This window comes from Lepisosteus platostomus, unplaced genomic scaffold (assembly GCF_059453375.1).
Source record: "Lepisosteus platostomus isolate fLepPlt1 unplaced genomic scaffold, fLepPlt1.hap1 Scaffold_48_H1, whole genome shotgun sequence".
Classification (NCBI taxonomy): domain Eukaryota; kingdom Metazoa; phylum Chordata; class Actinopteri; order Semionotiformes; family Lepisosteidae; genus Lepisosteus; species Lepisosteus platostomus.
Window position 1 is genome coordinate 278,412 of NW_028291668.1, and position 15,176 is coordinate 293,587.

The 15,176-nt window shown below is 56.1% G+C and overlaps 23 non-coding genes across 23 annotated transcripts; all 23 read right to left on the minus strand.

Annotated features, from left to right (window-relative positions):
- Positions 1–129: 129 nt before the first annotated feature.
- Positions 130–243, minus strand: LOC148633172 (U5 spliceosomal RNA). The gene has a single exon (XR_015934088.1). It is a non-coding gene; the product is annotated as a U5 spliceosomal RNA (small nuclear RNA).
- A 391-nt stretch (positions 244–634) lies between these two features.
- On the minus strand, positions 635–751 carry LOC148633173 (U5 spliceosomal RNA). Its single transcript, XR_015934086.1, has one exon. It is a non-coding gene; the product is annotated as a U5 spliceosomal RNA (small nuclear RNA).
- A 391-nt stretch (positions 752–1,142) lies between these two features.
- On the minus strand, positions 1,143–1,259 carry LOC148633174 (U5 spliceosomal RNA). The gene has a single exon (XR_015934092.1). It is a non-coding gene; the product is annotated as a U5 spliceosomal RNA (small nuclear RNA).
- A 391-nt stretch (positions 1,260–1,650) lies between these two features.
- LOC148633175 (U5 spliceosomal RNA) lies at positions 1,651–1,767 on the minus strand. Its single transcript, XR_015934074.1, has one exon. It is a non-coding gene; the product is annotated as a U5 spliceosomal RNA (small nuclear RNA).
- Positions 1,768–2,158: 391 nt separating this feature from the next.
- Positions 2,159–2,275, minus strand: LOC148633176 (U5 spliceosomal RNA). The gene has a single exon (XR_015934081.1). It is a non-coding gene; the product is annotated as a U5 spliceosomal RNA (small nuclear RNA).
- Positions 2,276–2,666: 391 nt separating this feature from the next.
- Positions 2,667–2,783, minus strand: LOC148633177 (U5 spliceosomal RNA). The gene has a single exon (XR_015934062.1). It is a non-coding gene; the product is annotated as a U5 spliceosomal RNA (small nuclear RNA).
- Positions 2,784–3,174: 391 nt separating this feature from the next.
- Positions 3,175–3,291, minus strand: LOC148633178 (U5 spliceosomal RNA). The gene has a single exon (XR_015934063.1). It is a non-coding gene; the product is annotated as a U5 spliceosomal RNA (small nuclear RNA).
- Positions 3,292–3,682: 391 nt separating this feature from the next.
- On the minus strand, positions 3,683–3,799 carry LOC148633179 (U5 spliceosomal RNA). The gene has a single exon (XR_015934064.1). It is a non-coding gene; the product is annotated as a U5 spliceosomal RNA (small nuclear RNA).
- A 390-nt stretch (positions 3,800–4,189) lies between these two features.
- On the minus strand, positions 4,190–4,306 carry LOC148633180 (U5 spliceosomal RNA). Its single transcript, XR_015934066.1, has one exon. It is a non-coding gene; the product is annotated as a U5 spliceosomal RNA (small nuclear RNA).
- A 391-nt stretch (positions 4,307–4,697) lies between these two features.
- On the minus strand, positions 4,698–4,814 carry LOC148633181 (U5 spliceosomal RNA). Its single transcript, XR_015934021.1, has one exon. It is a non-coding gene; the product is annotated as a U5 spliceosomal RNA (small nuclear RNA).
- A 391-nt stretch (positions 4,815–5,205) lies between these two features.
- LOC148633182 (U5 spliceosomal RNA) lies at positions 5,206–5,322 on the minus strand. The gene has a single exon (XR_015934075.1). It is a non-coding gene; the product is annotated as a U5 spliceosomal RNA (small nuclear RNA).
- A 391-nt stretch (positions 5,323–5,713) lies between these two features.
- On the minus strand, positions 5,714–5,830 carry LOC148633183 (U5 spliceosomal RNA). Its single transcript, XR_015934082.1, has one exon. It is a non-coding gene; the product is annotated as a U5 spliceosomal RNA (small nuclear RNA).
- A 391-nt stretch (positions 5,831–6,221) lies between these two features.
- LOC148633184 (U5 spliceosomal RNA) lies at positions 6,222–6,338 on the minus strand. The gene has a single exon (XR_015934067.1). It is a non-coding gene; the product is annotated as a U5 spliceosomal RNA (small nuclear RNA).
- A 391-nt stretch (positions 6,339–6,729) lies between these two features.
- LOC148633185 (U5 spliceosomal RNA) lies at positions 6,730–6,846 on the minus strand. The gene has a single exon (XR_015934068.1). It is a non-coding gene; the product is annotated as a U5 spliceosomal RNA (small nuclear RNA).
- A 391-nt stretch (positions 6,847–7,237) lies between these two features.
- LOC148633186 (U5 spliceosomal RNA) lies at positions 7,238–7,354 on the minus strand. The gene has a single exon (XR_015934069.1). It is a non-coding gene; the product is annotated as a U5 spliceosomal RNA (small nuclear RNA).
- Positions 7,355–7,745: 391 nt separating this feature from the next.
- Positions 7,746–7,862, minus strand: LOC148633187 (U5 spliceosomal RNA). Its single transcript, XR_015934022.1, has one exon. It is a non-coding gene; the product is annotated as a U5 spliceosomal RNA (small nuclear RNA).
- Positions 7,863–8,253: 391 nt separating this feature from the next.
- Positions 8,254–8,370, minus strand: LOC148633188 (U5 spliceosomal RNA). Its single transcript, XR_015934089.1, has one exon. It is a non-coding gene; the product is annotated as a U5 spliceosomal RNA (small nuclear RNA).
- Positions 8,371–8,761: 391 nt separating this feature from the next.
- LOC148633189 (U5 spliceosomal RNA) lies at positions 8,762–8,878 on the minus strand. The gene has a single exon (XR_015934070.1). It is a non-coding gene; the product is annotated as a U5 spliceosomal RNA (small nuclear RNA).
- Positions 8,879–9,269: 391 nt separating this feature from the next.
- Positions 9,270–9,386, minus strand: LOC148633190 (U5 spliceosomal RNA). The gene has a single exon (XR_015934071.1). It is a non-coding gene; the product is annotated as a U5 spliceosomal RNA (small nuclear RNA).
- Positions 9,387–9,777: 391 nt separating this feature from the next.
- On the minus strand, positions 9,778–9,894 carry LOC148633191 (U5 spliceosomal RNA). The gene has a single exon (XR_015934072.1). It is a non-coding gene; the product is annotated as a U5 spliceosomal RNA (small nuclear RNA).
- Positions 9,895–10,285: 391 nt separating this feature from the next.
- On the minus strand, positions 10,286–10,402 carry LOC148633192 (U5 spliceosomal RNA). Its single transcript, XR_015934023.1, has one exon. It is a non-coding gene; the product is annotated as a U5 spliceosomal RNA (small nuclear RNA).
- Positions 10,403–10,793: 391 nt separating this feature from the next.
- Positions 10,794–10,910, minus strand: LOC148633193 (U5 spliceosomal RNA). The gene has a single exon (XR_015934073.1). It is a non-coding gene; the product is annotated as a U5 spliceosomal RNA (small nuclear RNA).
- Positions 10,911–11,301: 391 nt separating this feature from the next.
- LOC148633194 (U5 spliceosomal RNA) lies at positions 11,302–11,418 on the minus strand. Its single transcript, XR_015934085.1, has one exon. It is a non-coding gene; the product is annotated as a U5 spliceosomal RNA (small nuclear RNA).
- Positions 11,419–15,176: the final 3,758 nt, after the last annotated feature.

The following is a 15,176-nucleotide window of genomic DNA, read 5'->3' on the forward strand; positions in this document are numbered from 1 at the left end:
CCCCCAAAGAAAAGAGCGCCAATCAGACGGCCGGAGACCGAGGACTCGCGGAGCAGACGGCCACAATCACCATTACAAGAGCGATTGTGAACTTGCTTGTTTTCTCTCTTTGACCAGCCCAGCTGCCCGCCACCTGAAAGCAGGGAAGCACAAAAATTGCATGGAACTCATTCATGCTCTTCTCCACAGAAATCTTTAGTAAAAGGCGAAAGATTTGTACGAGATGAAGAGAAACCAGAGTGCGTGACTGCACAGCTGCAGGAGCCCAGGCCGCCTTCAAAGCCTCTACGCTGCCGGTCGTGGTTGGCAATGCACCTGGCCTTACAAACTAGCCAGTGGGGCCCGTTCAGCTCCGGGCTCATCGCCTGCGGCTCACGGCTTGCGAGCGTGACCAATCCGTGCGATAACTCGGAAAACACCCGGCCACACTGTGCCGGAAACGACGCACTCTGGGAAGCCGCTATGCAAAGCGAGGTCCCAAGATCCCCTGCGGCCGGACACTTCCCGCCCCCCAAAGAAAAGAGCGCCAATCAGACGGCCGGAGACCGTGGACTCGCGGAGCAGACTGCCACAATCGCCATAACAAGACCGATTGCGGGCGTTTTTGTTTTCTCTCTTTGACCAGCCAGGCTGCGCCCCACCCGAAGGCAGGGAAGCACAAAAATTGCATGGAACGCATTCATGCTCCTCTCCACGGAAATCTTTAGTAAAAGGCAAAAGATTTGTACGAGATGAAGAAAAACCAGAGTGCGTGGCTGCACAGCTGCAGGAGCCCAGGCCGCCTTCAAAGCCTCTGCGCTGCCGGTCGTGGTTGGCAATGCACCTGGCCTTACAAACTAGCCAGTGGGGCCCGTTCAGCTCCGGGCTCATCGCCTGCGGCTCACGGCTTGCGAGCGTGCCGAATCCGTGCGATAACTCGGAAAACACCCGGCCACACTGTGCCGGAAATGACGCACTCTGGGAAGCCGCTATGCAAAGCGAGGTCCCAAGATCCCCTGCGGCCGGACACTTCCCGCCCCCCAAAGAAAAGAGCGCCAATCAGACGGCCGGAGACCGTGGACTCGCGGAGCAGACTGCCACAATCGCCATAACAAGACCGATTGCGGGCGTTTTTGTTTTCTCTCTTTGACCAGCCAGGCTGCGCCCCACCCGAAGGCAGGGAAGCACAAAAATTGCATGGAACGCATTCATGCTCCTCTCCACGGAAATCTTTAATAAAAGGCGAAAGATTTGTACGAGATGAAAAGAAACCAGAGTGCGTGGCTGCACAGCTGCAGGAGCCCAGGCCGCCTTCAAAGCCTCTGCGCTGCCGGTCGTGGTTGGCAATGCACCTGGCCTTACAAACTAGCCAGTGGGGCCCGTTCAGCTCCGGGCTCATCGCCTGCGGCTCACGGCTTGCGAGCGTGACCAATCCGTGCGATAACTCGGAAAACACCCGGCCACACTGTGCCGGAAACGACGCACTCTGGGAAGCCGCTATGCAAAGCGAGGTCCCAAGATCCCCTGCGGCCGGACACTTCCCAACCCCCAAAGAAAAGAGTGCCAATCAGACGGCCGGAGACCGAGGACTCGCGGAGCAGACTGCCACAATCGCCATAACAAGACCGATTGCGAGCGTTTTTGTTTTCTCTCTTTGACCAGCCAGGCTGCGCCCCACCCGAAGGCAGGGAAGCACAAAAATTGCATGGAACTCATTCATGCTCCTCTCCACGGAAATCTTTAGTAAAAGGCGAAAGATTTGTACGAGATGAAGAGAAACCAGAATGCGTGGCTGCACAGCTTCAGGAGCCCAGGCCACCTTCAAAGCCTCTGCCCTGCCGGTCGTGGTTGGCAATACACCTGGCCTTACAAACGAGCCAGTGGGGCCCGTTCAGCTCCGGGCTCATCGCCTGCGGCTCACGGCTTGCGAGCGTGCCAAATCCGTGCGATAACTCGGAAAACACCCGGCCACACTGTGCCGGAAACGACGCACTCTGGGAAGCCGCTATGCAAAGCGAGGTCCCAAGATCCCCTGCGGCCGGACACTTCCCGCCCCCCAAAGAAAAGAGCGCCAATCAGACGGCCGGAGACCGTGGACTCGCGGAGCAGACTGCCACAATCGCCATAACAAGACCGATTGCGGGCGTTTTTGTTTTCTCTCTTTGACCAGCCACGCTGCGCCCCACCCGAAGGCAGGGAAGCACAAAAATTGCATGGAACGCATTCATGCTCCTCTCCACGGAAATCTTTAGTAAAAGGCAAAAGATTTGTACGAGATGAAGAGAAACCAGAGTGCGTGGCTGCACAGCTGCAGGAGCCCAGGCCGCCTTCAAAGCCTCTGCGCTGCCGGTCGTGGTTGGCAATGCACCTGGCCTTACAAACTAGCCAGTGGGGCCCGTTCAGCTCCGGGCTCATCGCCTGCGGCTCACGGCTTGCGAGCGTGCCGAATCCGTGCGATAACTCGGAAAACACCCGGCCACACTGTGCCGGAAATGACACACTCTGGGAAGCCGCTATGCAAAGCGAGGTCCCAAGATCCCCTGCGGCCGGACACTTCCCGCCCCCCAAAGAAAAGAGCGCCAATCAGACGGCCGGAGACCGTGGACTCGCGGAGCAGACTGCCACAATCGCCATAACAAGACCGATTGCGGGCGTTTTTGTTTTCTCTCTTTGACCAGCCAGGCTGCGCCCCACCCGAAGGCAGGGAAGCACAAAAATTGCATGGAACTCATTCATGCTCCTCTCCACGGAAATCTTTAGTAAAAGGCGAAAGATTTGTACGAGATGAAGAGAAACCAGAGTGCGTGGCTGCACAGCTACAGGAGCCCAGGCCGCCTTCAAAGCCTCTGCGCTGCCGGTCGTGGTTGGCAATGCACCTGGCCTTACAAACTAGCCAGTGGGGCCCGTTCAGCTCCGGGCTCATCGCCTGCGGCTCACGGCTTGCGAGCGTGACCAATCCGTGCGATAACTCGGAAAACACCCGGCCACACTGTGCCGGAAATGACGCACTCTGGGAAGCCGCTATGCAAAGCGAGGTCCCAAGATCCCCTGCGGCCGGACACTTCCCGCCCCCCAAAGAAAAGAGCGCCAATCAGACGGCCGGAGACCGTGGACTCGCGGAGCAGACTGCCACAATCGCCATAACAAGACCGATTGCGGGCGTTTTTGTTTTCTCTCTTTGACCAGCCAGGCTGCGCCCCACCCGAAGGCAGGGAAGCACAAAAATTGCATGGAACTCATTCATGCTCCTCTCCACGGAAATCTTTAGTAAAAGGCGAAAGATTTGTACGAGATGAAGAGAAACCAGAGTGCGTGGCTGCACAGCTACAGGAGCCCAGGCCGCCTTCAAAGCCTCTGCGCTGCCGGTCGTGGTTGGCAATGCACCTGGCCTTACAAACTAGCCAGTGGGGCCCGTTCAGCTCCGGGCTCATCGCCTGCGGCTCACGGCTTGCGAGCGTGACCAATCCGTGCGATAACTCGGAAAACACCCGGCCACACTGTGCCGGAAATGACGCACTCTGGGAAGCCGCTATGCAAAGCGAGGTCCCAAGATCCCCCGCGGCCGGACACTTCCCGCCCCCCAAAGAAAAGAGCGCCAATCAGACGGCCGGAGACCGTGGACTCGCGGAGCAGACTGCCACAATCGCCATAACAAGACCGATTGCGAGCGTTTTTGTTTTCTCTCTTTGACCAGCCAGGCTGCGCCCCACCCGAAGGCAGGGAAGCACAAAAATTGCATGGAACTCATTCATGCTCCTCTCCACGGAAATCTTTAGTAAAAGGCGAAAGATTTGTACGAGATGAAGAGAAACCAGAGTGCGTGGCTGCACAGCTGCAGGAGCCCAGGCCGCCTTCAAAGCCTCTGCGCTGCCGGTCGTGGTTGGCAATGCACCTGGCCTTACAAACTAGCCAGTGGGGCCCGTTCAGCTCCGGGCTCATCGCCTGCGGCTCACGGCTTGCGAGCGTGACCAATCCGTGCGATAACTCGGAAAACACCCGGCCACACTGTGCCGGAAATGACGCACTCTGGGAAGCCGCTATGCAAAGCGAGGTCCCAAGATCCCCTGCGGCCGGACACTTCCCGCCCCCAAAGAAAAGAGCGCCAATCAGACGGCCGGAGACCGAGGACTCGCGGAGCAGACTGCCACAATCGCCATAACAAGACCGATTGCGAGCGTTTTTGTTTTCTCTCTTTGACCAGCCAGGCTGCGCCCCACCCGAAGGCAGGGAAGCACAAAAATTGCATGGAACTCATTCATGCTCCTCTCCACGGAAATCTTTAGTAAAAGGCGAAAGATTTGTACGAGATGAAGAGAAACCAGAGTGCGTGGCTGCACAGCTACAGGAGCCCAGGCCGCCTTCAAAGCCTCTGCGCTGCCGGTCGTGGTTGGCAATGCACCTGGCCTTACAAACTAGCCAGTGGGGCCCGTTCAGCTCCGGGCTCATCGCCTGCGGCTCACGGCTTGCGAGCGTGCCGAATCCGTGCGATAACTCGGAAAACACCCGGCCACACTGTGCCGGAAATGACGCACTCTGGGAAGCCGCTATGCAAAGCGAGGTCCCAAGATCCCCTGCGGCCGGACACTTCCCGCCCCCCAAAGAAAAGAGCGCCAATCAGACGGCCGGAGACCGTGGACTCGCGGAGCAGACTGCCACAATCGCCATAACAAGACCGATTGCGGGCGTTTTTGTTTTCTCTCTTTGACCAGCCAGGCTGCGCCCCACCCGAAGGCAGGGAAGCACAAAAATTGCATGGAACGCATTCATGCTCCTCTCCACGGAAATCTTTAATAAAAGGCGAAAGATTTGTACGAGATGAAAAGAAACCAGAGTGCGTGGCTGCACAGCTGCAGGAGCCCAGGCCGCCTTCAAAGCCTCTGCGCTGCCGGTCGTGGTTGGCAATGCACCTGGCCTTACAAACTAGCCAGTGGGGCCCGTTCAGCTCCGGGCTCATCGCCTGCGGCTCACGGCTTGCGAGCGTGACCAATCCGTGCGATAACTCGGAAAACACCCGGCCACACTGTGCCGGAAACGACGCACTCTGGGAAGCCGCTATGCAAAGCGAGGTCCCAAGATCCCCTGCGGCCGGACACTTCCCAACCCCCAAAGAAAAGAGTGCCAATCAGACGGCCGGAGACCGAGGACTCGCGGAGCAGACTGCCACAATCGCCATAACAAGACCGATTGCGAGCGTTTTTGTTTTCTCTCTTTGACCAGCCAGGCTGCGCCCCACCCGAAGGCAGGGAAGCACAAAAATTGCATGGAACTCATTCATGCTCCTCTCCACGGAAATCTTTAGTAAAAGGCGAAAGATTTGTACGAGATGAAGAGAAACCAGAATGCGTGGCTGCACAGCTTCAGGAGCCCAGGCCACCTTCAAAGCCTCTGCCCTGCCGGTCGTGGTTGGCAATACACCTGGCCTTACAAACGAGCCAGTGGGGCCCGTTCAGCTCCGGGCTCATCGCCTGCGGCTCACGGCTTGCGAGCGTGCCAAATCCGTGCGATAACTCGGAAAACACCCGGCCACACTGTGCCGGAAACAACGCACTCTGGGAAGCCGCTATGCAAAGCGAGGTCCCAAGATCCCCTGCGGCCGGACACTTCCCGCCCCCCAAAGAAAAGAGCGCCAATCAGACGGCCGGAGACCGTGGACTCGCGGAGCAGACTGCCACAATCGCCATAACAAGACCGATTGCGGGCGTTTTTGTTTTCTCTCTTTGACCAGCCACGCTGCGCCCCACCCGAAGGCAGGGAAGCACAAAAATTGCATGGAACGCATTCATGCTCCTCTCCACGGAAATCTTTAGTAAAAGGCAAAAGATTTGTACGAGATGAAGAGAAACCAGAGTGCGTGGCTGCACAGCTGCAGGAGCCCAGGCCGCCTTCAAAGCCTCTGCGCTGCCGGTCGTGGTTGGCAATGCACCTGGCCTTACAAACTAGCCAGTGGGGCCCGTTCAGCTCCGGGCTCATCGCCTGCGGCTCACGGCTTGCGAGCGTGCCGAATCCGTGCGATAACTCGGAAAACACCCGGCCACACTGTGCCGGAAATGACACACTCTGGGAAGCCGCTATGCAAAGCGAGGTCCCAAGATCCCCTGCGGCCGGACACTTCCCGCCCCCCAAAGAAAAGAGCGCCAATCAGACGGCCGGAGACCGTGGACTCGCGGAGCAGACTGCCACAATCGCCATAACAAGACCGATTGCGGGCGTTTTTGTTTTCTCTCTTTGACCAGCCAGGCTGCGCCCCACCCGAAGGCAGGGAAGCACAAAAATTGCATGGAACTCATTCATGCTCCTCTCCACGGAAATCTTTAGTAAAAGGCGAAAGATTTGTACGAGATGAAGAGAAACCAGAGTGCGTGGCTGCACAGCTACAGGAGCCCAGGCCGCCTTCAAAGCCTCTGCGCTGCCGGTCGTGGTTGGCAATGCACCTGGCCTTACAAACTAGCCAGTGGGGCCCGTTCAGCTCCGGGCTCATCGCCTGCGGCTCACGGCTTGCGAGCGTGACCAATCCGTGCGATAACTCGGAAAACACCCGGCCACACTGTGCCGGAAATGACGCACTCTGGGAAGCCGCTATGCAAAGCGAGGTCCCAAGATCCCCCGCGGCCGGACACTTCCCGCCCCCCAAAGAAAAGAGCGCCAATCAGACGGCCGGAGACCGTGGACTCGCGGAGCAGACTGCCACAATCGCCATAACAAGACCGATTGCGAGCGTTTTTGTTTTCTCTCTTTGACCAGCCAGGCTGCGCCCCACCCGAAGGCAGGGAAGCACAAAAATTGCATGGAACTCATTCATGCTCCTCTCCACGGAAATCTTTAGTAAAAGGCGAAAGATTTGTACGAGATGAAGAGAAACCAGAGTGCGTGGCTGCACAGCTGCAGGAGCCCAGGCCGCCTTCAAAGCCTCTGCGCTGCCGGTCGTGGTTGGCAATGCACCTGGCCTTACAAACTAGCCAGTGGGGCCCGTTCAGCTCCGGGCTCATCGCCTGCGGCTCACGGCTTGCGAGCGTGACCAATCCGTGCGATAACTCGGAAAACACCCGGCCACACTGTGCCGGAAATGACGCACTCTGGGAAGCCGCTATGCAAAGCGAGGTCCCAAGATCCCCTGCGGCCGGACACTTCCCGCCCCCCAAAGAAAAGAGCGCCAATCAGACGGCCGGAGACCGAGGACTCGCGGAGCAGACTGCCACAATCGCCATAACAAGACCGATTGCGAGCGTTTTTGTTTTCTCTCTTTGACCAGCCAGGCTGCGCCCCACCCGAAGGCAGGGAAGCACAAAAATTGCATGGAACTCATTCATGCTCCTCTCCACGGAAATCTTTAGTAAAAGGCGAAAGATTTGTACGAGATGAAGAGAAACCAGAGTGCGTGGCTGCACAGCTACAGGAGCCCAGGCCGCCTTCAAAGCCTCTGCGCTGCCGGTCGTGGTTGGCAATGCACCTGGCCTTACAAACTAGCCAGTGGGGCCCGTTCAGCTCCGGGCTCATCGCCTGCGGCTCACGGCTTGCGAGCGTGCCGAATCCGTGCGATAACTCGGAAAACACCCGGCCACACTGTGCCGGAAATGACGCACTCTGGGAAGCCGCTATGCAAAGCGAGGTCCCAAGATCCCCTGCGGCCGGACACTTCCCGCCCCCCAAAGAAAAGAGCGCCAATCAGACGGCCGGAGACCGTGGACTCGCGGAGCAGACTGCCACAATCGCCATAACAAGACCGATTGCGGGCGTTTTTGTTTTCTCTCTTTGACCAGCCAGGCTGCGCCCCACCCGAAGGCAGGGAAGCACAAAAATTGCATGGAACGCATTCATGCTCCTCTCCACGGAAATCTTTAATAAAAGGCGAAAGATTTGTACGAGATGAAAAGAAACCAGAGTGCGTGGCTGCACAGCTGCAGGAGCCCAGGCCGCCTTCAAAGCCTCTGCGCTGCCGGTCGTGGTTGGCAATGCACCTGGCCTTACAAACTAGCCAGTGGGGCCCGTTCAGCTCCGGGCTCATCGCCTGCGGCTCACGGCTTGCGAGCGTGACCAATCCGTGCGATAACTCGGAAAACACCCGGCCACACTGTGCCGGAAACGACGCACTCTGGGAAGCCGCTATGCAAAGCGAGGTCCCAAGATCCCCTGCGGCCGGACACTTCCCAACCCCCAAAGAAAAGAGTGCCAATCAGACGGCCGGAGACCGAGGACTCGCGGAGCAGACTGCCACAATCGCCATAACAAGACCGATTGCGGGCGTTTTTGTTTTCTCTCTTTGACCAGCCACGCTGCGCCCCACCCGAAGGCAGGGAAGCACAAAAATTGCATGGAACGCATTCATGCTCCTCTCCACGGGAATCTTTAGTAAAAGGCAAAAGATTTGTACGAGATGAAGAGAAACCAGAGTGCGTGGCTGCACAGCTGCAGGAGCCCAGGCCGCCTTCAAAGCCTCTGCGCTGCCGGTCGTGGTTGGCAATGCACCTGGCCTTACAAACTAGCCAGTGGGGCCCGTTCAGCTCCGGGCTCATCGCCTGCGGCTCACGGCTTGCGAGCGTGCCGAATCCGTGCGATAACTCGGAAAACACCCGGCCACACTGTGCCGGAAATGACACACTCTGGGAAGCCGCTATGCAAAGCGAGGTCCCAAGATCCCCTGCGGCCGGACACTTCCCGCCCCCCAAAGAAAAGAGCGCCAATCAGACGGCCGGAGACCGTGGACTCGCGGAGCAGACTGCCACAATCGCCATAACAAGACCGATTGCGGGCGTTTTTGTTTTCTCTCTTTGACCAGCCAGGCTGCGCCCCACCCGAAGGCAGGGAAGCACAAAAATTGCATGGAACTCATTCATGCTCCTCTCCACGGAAATCTTTAGTAAAAGGCGAAAGATTTGTACGAGATGAAGAGAAACCAGAGTGCGTGGCTGCACAGCTACAGGAGCCCAGGCCGCCTTCAAAGCCTCTGCGCTGCCGGTCGTGGTTGGCAATGCACCTGGCCTTACAAACTAGCCAGTGGGGCCCGTTCAGCTCCGGGCTCATCGCCTGCGGCTCACGGCTTGCGAGCGTGACCAATCCGTGCGATAACTCGGAAAACACCCGGCCACACTGTGCCGGAAATGACGCACTCTGGGAAGCCGCTATGCAAAGCGAGGTCCCAAGATCCCCCGCGGCCGGACACTTCCCGCCCCCCAAAGAAAAGAGCGCCAATCAGACGGCCGGAGACCGTGGACTCGCGGAGCAGACTGCCACAATCGCCATAACAAGACCGATTGCGAGCGTTTTTGTTTTCTCTCTTTGACCAGCCAGGCTGCGCCCCACCCGAAGGCAGGGAAGCACAAAAATTGCATGGAACTCATTCATGCTCCTCTCCACGGAAATCTTTAGTAAAAGGCGAAAGATTTGTACGAGATGAAGAGAAACCAGAGTGCGTGGCTGCACAGCTGCAGGAGCCCAGGCCGCCTTCAAAGCCTCTGCGCTGCCGGTCGTGGTTGGCAATGCACCTGGCCTTACAAACTAGCCAGTGGGGCCCGTTCAGCTCCGGGCTCATCGCCTGCGGCTCACGGCTTGCGAGCGTGACCAATCCGTGCGATAACTCGGAAAACACCCGGCCACACTGTGCCGGAAATGACGCACTCTGGGAAGCCGCTATGCAAAGCGAGGTCCCAAGATCCCCTGCGGCCGGACACTTCCCGCCCCCCAAAGAAAAGAGCGCCAATCAGACGGCCGGAGACCGAGGACTCGCGGAGCAGACTGCCACAATCGCCATAACAAGACCGATTGCGAGCGTTTTTGTTTTCTCTCTTTGACCAGCCAGGCTGCGCCCCACCCGAAGGCAGGGAAGCACAAAAATTGCATGGAACTCATTCATGCTCCTCTCCACGGAAATCTTTAGTAAAAGGCGAAAGATTTGTACGAGATGAAGAGAAACCAGAGTGCGTGGCTGCACAGCTGCAGGAGCCCAGGCCGCCTTCAAAGCCTCTGCGCTGCCGGTCGTGGTTGGCAATGCACCTGGCCTTACAAACTAGCCAGTGGGGCCCGTTCAGCTCCGGGCTCATCGCCTGCGGCTCACGGCTTGCGAGCGTGACCAATCCGTGCGAGAACTCGGAAAACACCCGGCCACACTGTGCCGGAAACGACGCACTCTGGGAAGCCGCTATGCAAGGCGAGGTCCCAAGATCCCCTGCGGCCGGACACTTCCCAACCCCCAAAGAAAAGAGCGCCAATCAGACGGCCGGAGACCGAGGACTCGCGGAGCAGACTGCCACAATCGACATAACAAGACCGATTGCGAGCGTTTTTGTTTTCTCTCTTTGACCAGCCAGGCTGCGCCCCACCCGAAGGCAGGGAAGCACAAAAATTGCATGGAACTCGTTCATGCTCCTCTCCACGGAAATCTTAAGTAAAAGGCGAAAGATTTGTATGAGATGAAGAGAAACCAGAGTGCGTGGCTGCACTGCTGCAGGAGCCCAGGCCACCTTCAAAGCCTCTGCCCTGCCGGTCGTGGTTGGCAATACACCTGGCCTTACAAACGAGCCAGTGGGGCCCGTTCAGCTCCGGGCTCATCGCCTGCGGCTCACGGCTTGCGAGCGTGCCGAATCCGTGCGATAACTCGGAAAACACCCGGCCACACTGTGCCGGAAACGACGCACTCTGGGAAGCCGCTATGCAAAGCGAGGTCCCAAGATCCCCTGCGGCCGGACACATCCCAACCCCCAAAGAAAAGAGCGCCAATCAGACGGCCGGAGACCGAGGACTCGCGGAGCAGACTGCCACAATCGCCATAACAAGACCGATTGCGAGCGTTTTTGTTTTCTCTCTTTGACCAGCCAGGCTGCGCCCCACCCGAAGGCAGGGAAGCACAAAAATTGCATGGAACTCATTCATGCTCCTCTCCACGGAAATCTTTAGTAAAAGGCGAAAGATTTGTACGAGATGAAGAGAAACCAGAGTGCGTGGCTGCACACCTACAGGAGCCCAGGCCGCCTTCAAAGCCTCTGCGCTGCCGGTCGTGAATGGCAATGCACCTGGCCTTACAAACTAGCCAGTGGGGCCCGTTCAGCTCCGGGCTCATCGCCTGCGGCTCACGGCTTGCGAGCGTGACCAATCCGTGCGATAACTCGGAAAACACCCGGCCACACTGTGCCGGAAACGACGCACTCTGGGAAGCCGCTATGCAAAGCGAGGTCCCAAGATCCCCTGCGGCCGGACACTTCCCGCCCCCCAAAGTAAAGAGCGCCAATCAGACGGCCGGAGACCGTGGACTCGCGGAGCAGACTGCCACAATCGCCATAACAAGACCGATTGCGGGCGTTTTTGTTTTCTCTCTTTGACCAGCCAGGCTGCGCCCCACCCGAAGGCAGGGAAGCACAAAAATTGCATGGAACTCCTTCATGCTCCTCTCCACGGAAATCTTTAGTAAAAGGCGAAAGATTTGTACAACATGAAAAGAAACCAGAGTGCGTGGCTGCACAGCTACAGGAGCCCAGGCCGCCTTCAAAGCCTCTGCGCTGCCGGTCGTGGTTGGCAATGCACCTGGCCTTACAAACTAGCCAGTGGGGCCCGTTCAGCTCCGGGCTCATCGCCTGCGGCTCACGGCTTGCGAGCGTGACCAATCCGTGCGATAACTCGGAAAACACCCGGCCACACTGTGCCGGAAACGACGCACTCTGGGAAGCCGCTATGCAGGCAAGGTCCCAAGATCCCCTGCGGCCGGACACTTCCCGCCCCCCAAAGAAAAGAACGCCAATCAGACGGCCGGACCCAACAACCTTGGCGTTATTAGCACCACGCTCTAACCAACTGAGCTAACTGGCCTCGCAACAGTGCCCCTCTCAGTGCTGCAAAAAATCGAACTCAGGGAATTTCTTTTGTCCTCTTTTGAATAGAAAGCCGTGTAATTCAGTGTACGGGCTTTCTTGTGCACTTTCATGGTTCTTGTAACCAAAATCCTACACTGGCCTGAAATGCCCCCCATTTCACAGCATTTTTCAGCTGATTTAAAATGTACCTAAAGGAGAAGCATTTTTGAAGACCATCAATTACCAAGAGCTTTTGTCAAAGGTTTTGGTGGTCATTTTTAATGACCACAGAGCGCTGTGACCTCGGTTTTACATCTCATCCAAAAGACAGCGCCCTCTTACAACACAGCATCTCCGTCACTATACTGGGGCATTGGGACCCGCACAGACCTCAGGGTGAGCGCCCCCCCGCCGGCACCATTAACACCGCTTCCAGCTGGAAGCTTTGTTTTTCCCTGTAGCTCACCCTCATCCGGGTACTGACCTAGCTCACACCCGCTTAGCTTCAGTGGGTTTTCAGTTGCGAGTTGCAAAAGCCACTGCATTGGCTGGGAATCAAAACCAAGCCTCCCGCGTGGCAGGCGAGAATTCTAACACTGAACCACCAATGCTCAATGCCTGTACCTTCAAAAAAGACGGAGGACATTCACACCTGGCTTAACCAGTACTGCACCGTCCACCATGGAACTGAGGTTAGATATGTTGACGGTATAAAAGCAGGAGCAAGGAAATTCGAGGTTCGCTTGCTACCGGACAATGTAAATGGAGGCTTAAGGCACCTGCCCTCTACAATCTGGCTGGGCGCCTGCAATGGCTATGTTTTTTATGTGGGACAACCAAAGGTGTGTCGGCGCTGTGGGACACCTGGCATCGCCCTGCACTGTGAAATGCTGCAAGACCTGTGGCAAACAGGGACATTTAGCCTCTGACTGTTCAATGCTGCCAAAGTGCAATTTACTTGGCTTGGAAGGACACGTTTTTATAAACTGCCCTCATGCCTACGCCAATAAACTCAAAATGAGAAAGGATGAGGCAGTGCTTGTTTCAGCCAAACCGGCCCGAAAAGCCAAAGCAAACAACAAGTCAAACAAAGAACCCTTGTTTGATAAAGTCTCAGCCTCCAGCCAGGATCTGCCCTGCTGTGGTTCCGGGGCCGGTGGAAGAGAAATCCACTACGCCCCCACAACAGACTGCACCAGACAAGCACGAGGGTTTGAAAACCCCCGAGAACAGCGAGGACCCCTCCCCCACTCCTGCTCCTCAGAACGAGGGCCAGTGTGGGGCCCCCCGGTGGAGCGGGTCCAGCGAGGATACCCAGGATTCAGCGGAGCTGCTTTTCTCAGACTCTGCAAGTGCTACAGATGCCCTCCTCTCCTCCATCCAGTCCATCACAGAGGATCTGCAGCAAATGGTTGGTGAGGGGGAAGAGGAGACTGGTGCATCGGCTGCACCCCTTTCCCCTCAGTGCTCCCAGGAGCTGGACTTGAGGAAAAGGAAAAATGACTCTGTTTTCTCCCCGAGCGAGGAGGAAGGAGAGCATGGCGATGGGAACAGCTGGAACCCCTCCACCCCTCCCTCTACCCCCTTCCTTGAAATGGACTCCGTGAATGCTTTTACTGCTGCCACCCTGATGAAGGCTCATTCAGAGGATGGCTGGCAGGAAATTGGTAAGAAGAAAAAGAAAAAGAAGAAGGGACCAGGTGAGACAGAAGAGAAATGTGTTTTGTAAAGACTGGTTCCACTTTCTTATGTAATATGGCTCTAAACATAATATCTCTTAACACCAGAGGTATCAATGACAGAGTTAAATGCCAGTCTGTCTTTGATTACCTCCAGCAGAGAGAGGGAGATGTGTTGATGTTGCAGGAGTGTGCTTTAGCCTATCAAGAGAGGTATAAAAGCTTTGAAGATAGGTGGGATAAAGGGCCTTCTGTTTGGTCAGGGGACAATAACAACAGAGCCTCTGGCGTGGCCATTCTTTTCAAAGGATGGGCTTTCAAATTGAAAAGTATTCAGAGGGTCATAGATGGCAGGTTGCTGTGTGTGGATGTGGAATGGGGGACCGTTAACCTGCGGCTAATCAATGTGTATTGCCCTACTGACGTGGGAGGAAGGGTGGAGCTACTCAAGGCACTCTCTCACCTATTGTTATGTAGCACAGACGTGATAGTGGGAGGGGATTTTAATTGTATCTTAGAGCACACAGACAGGCAGTCTAGCTCTCTGATAAAATTGGATTCCAGGTCACTGGCCCTGCAAAACTTAGTTCAAGACTTTAAACTCTCAGACACATATAGATGTATATATCCCACAACAGCAGGATATACATGGTCAGGGAGGAATAGCAGCTCCAGAATTGACTATTGCTTTGTCTCAGAGAGAGTGAAAGTTGTTGGGGTCACTCTTCAGCCTGTCTTCTTCTCAGATCATCAGGCTTTAGGTCGTAGAGTGGAACTCCAGGGCTTTGGCCCAGGCATCTGGAAACTCAACACAAAGCTGCTAGAGAACGAGGGGGTAGTATCCTGCTACAAGGAGAAACTATCACAGTGGCTGTCCTTGCAGTGTCTGTACGGGTCAGTAGGAGAGTGGTGGGAGGAGGTGAAGGTGAGGACAAAGGCCTTTTTCATGGCTGAGGGAAGGAAGGCTGCTGCCAGACGGAGAGGAGTGCTAGCCAGGAAACAGAGGCAGCTGCAGCGTCTCTACACGATGATGCACAGTGGCTTCGATGTGCTCGAGGATATCACCCTTTTAAAAAAGGACATCCGGAGCATAGCCGAAGAAAGTAGTCGAGTGCAGTTCTTGGAAGAAAATGAGAAGTGTTCTCGCCTCTTTTTCAGGAAAGTGGAAGGCTCCAAGTCTGTCATGGAAAGTGTAGTTGATGAGGAGGGACGAGAGAGAACAGAGCCGAGTGCAATCCTCTCCTGCACCGAGGCCTTCTACTCAAGACTGTACAGCTCTACAGAGGTAAAGGATGAAGAAATTCATTTTTTTACCTCAAAGCTAGAAAACGTTTTGAGTGAAGAAGATAGGGAAGTACTTGAGAGGGATTTGACAGTAGAAGAGCTGAGACAGGCTATGGAGAGCTTACAGAAGGGGAAAACTCCGGGTGCTGACGGGCTCCCTAAAGAATTTTATTGCACCTTTTGGGATCTGCTTCAGGATCCGCTGCTGCTCCTATTCGAGGAAAGCTATAAGACAGAATTGCTGCCTGACTCCTTAAGAGAAGGCACTATCTCTCTCTTGTTTAAGGAGCAAAGAATGACATAAAGAACTGGAGACCCCTCAGCCTGTTAGGCGTGGACACTAAGATCCTGTCCAAAGCCCTTTTCCTGCGCCTACAAAATGTAGTGGCCTCACTGGTAGGGAAAGAACAGACTTGTGGGATAGCAGGATGCCTGATGAGCGACAACCTGGCCTTGT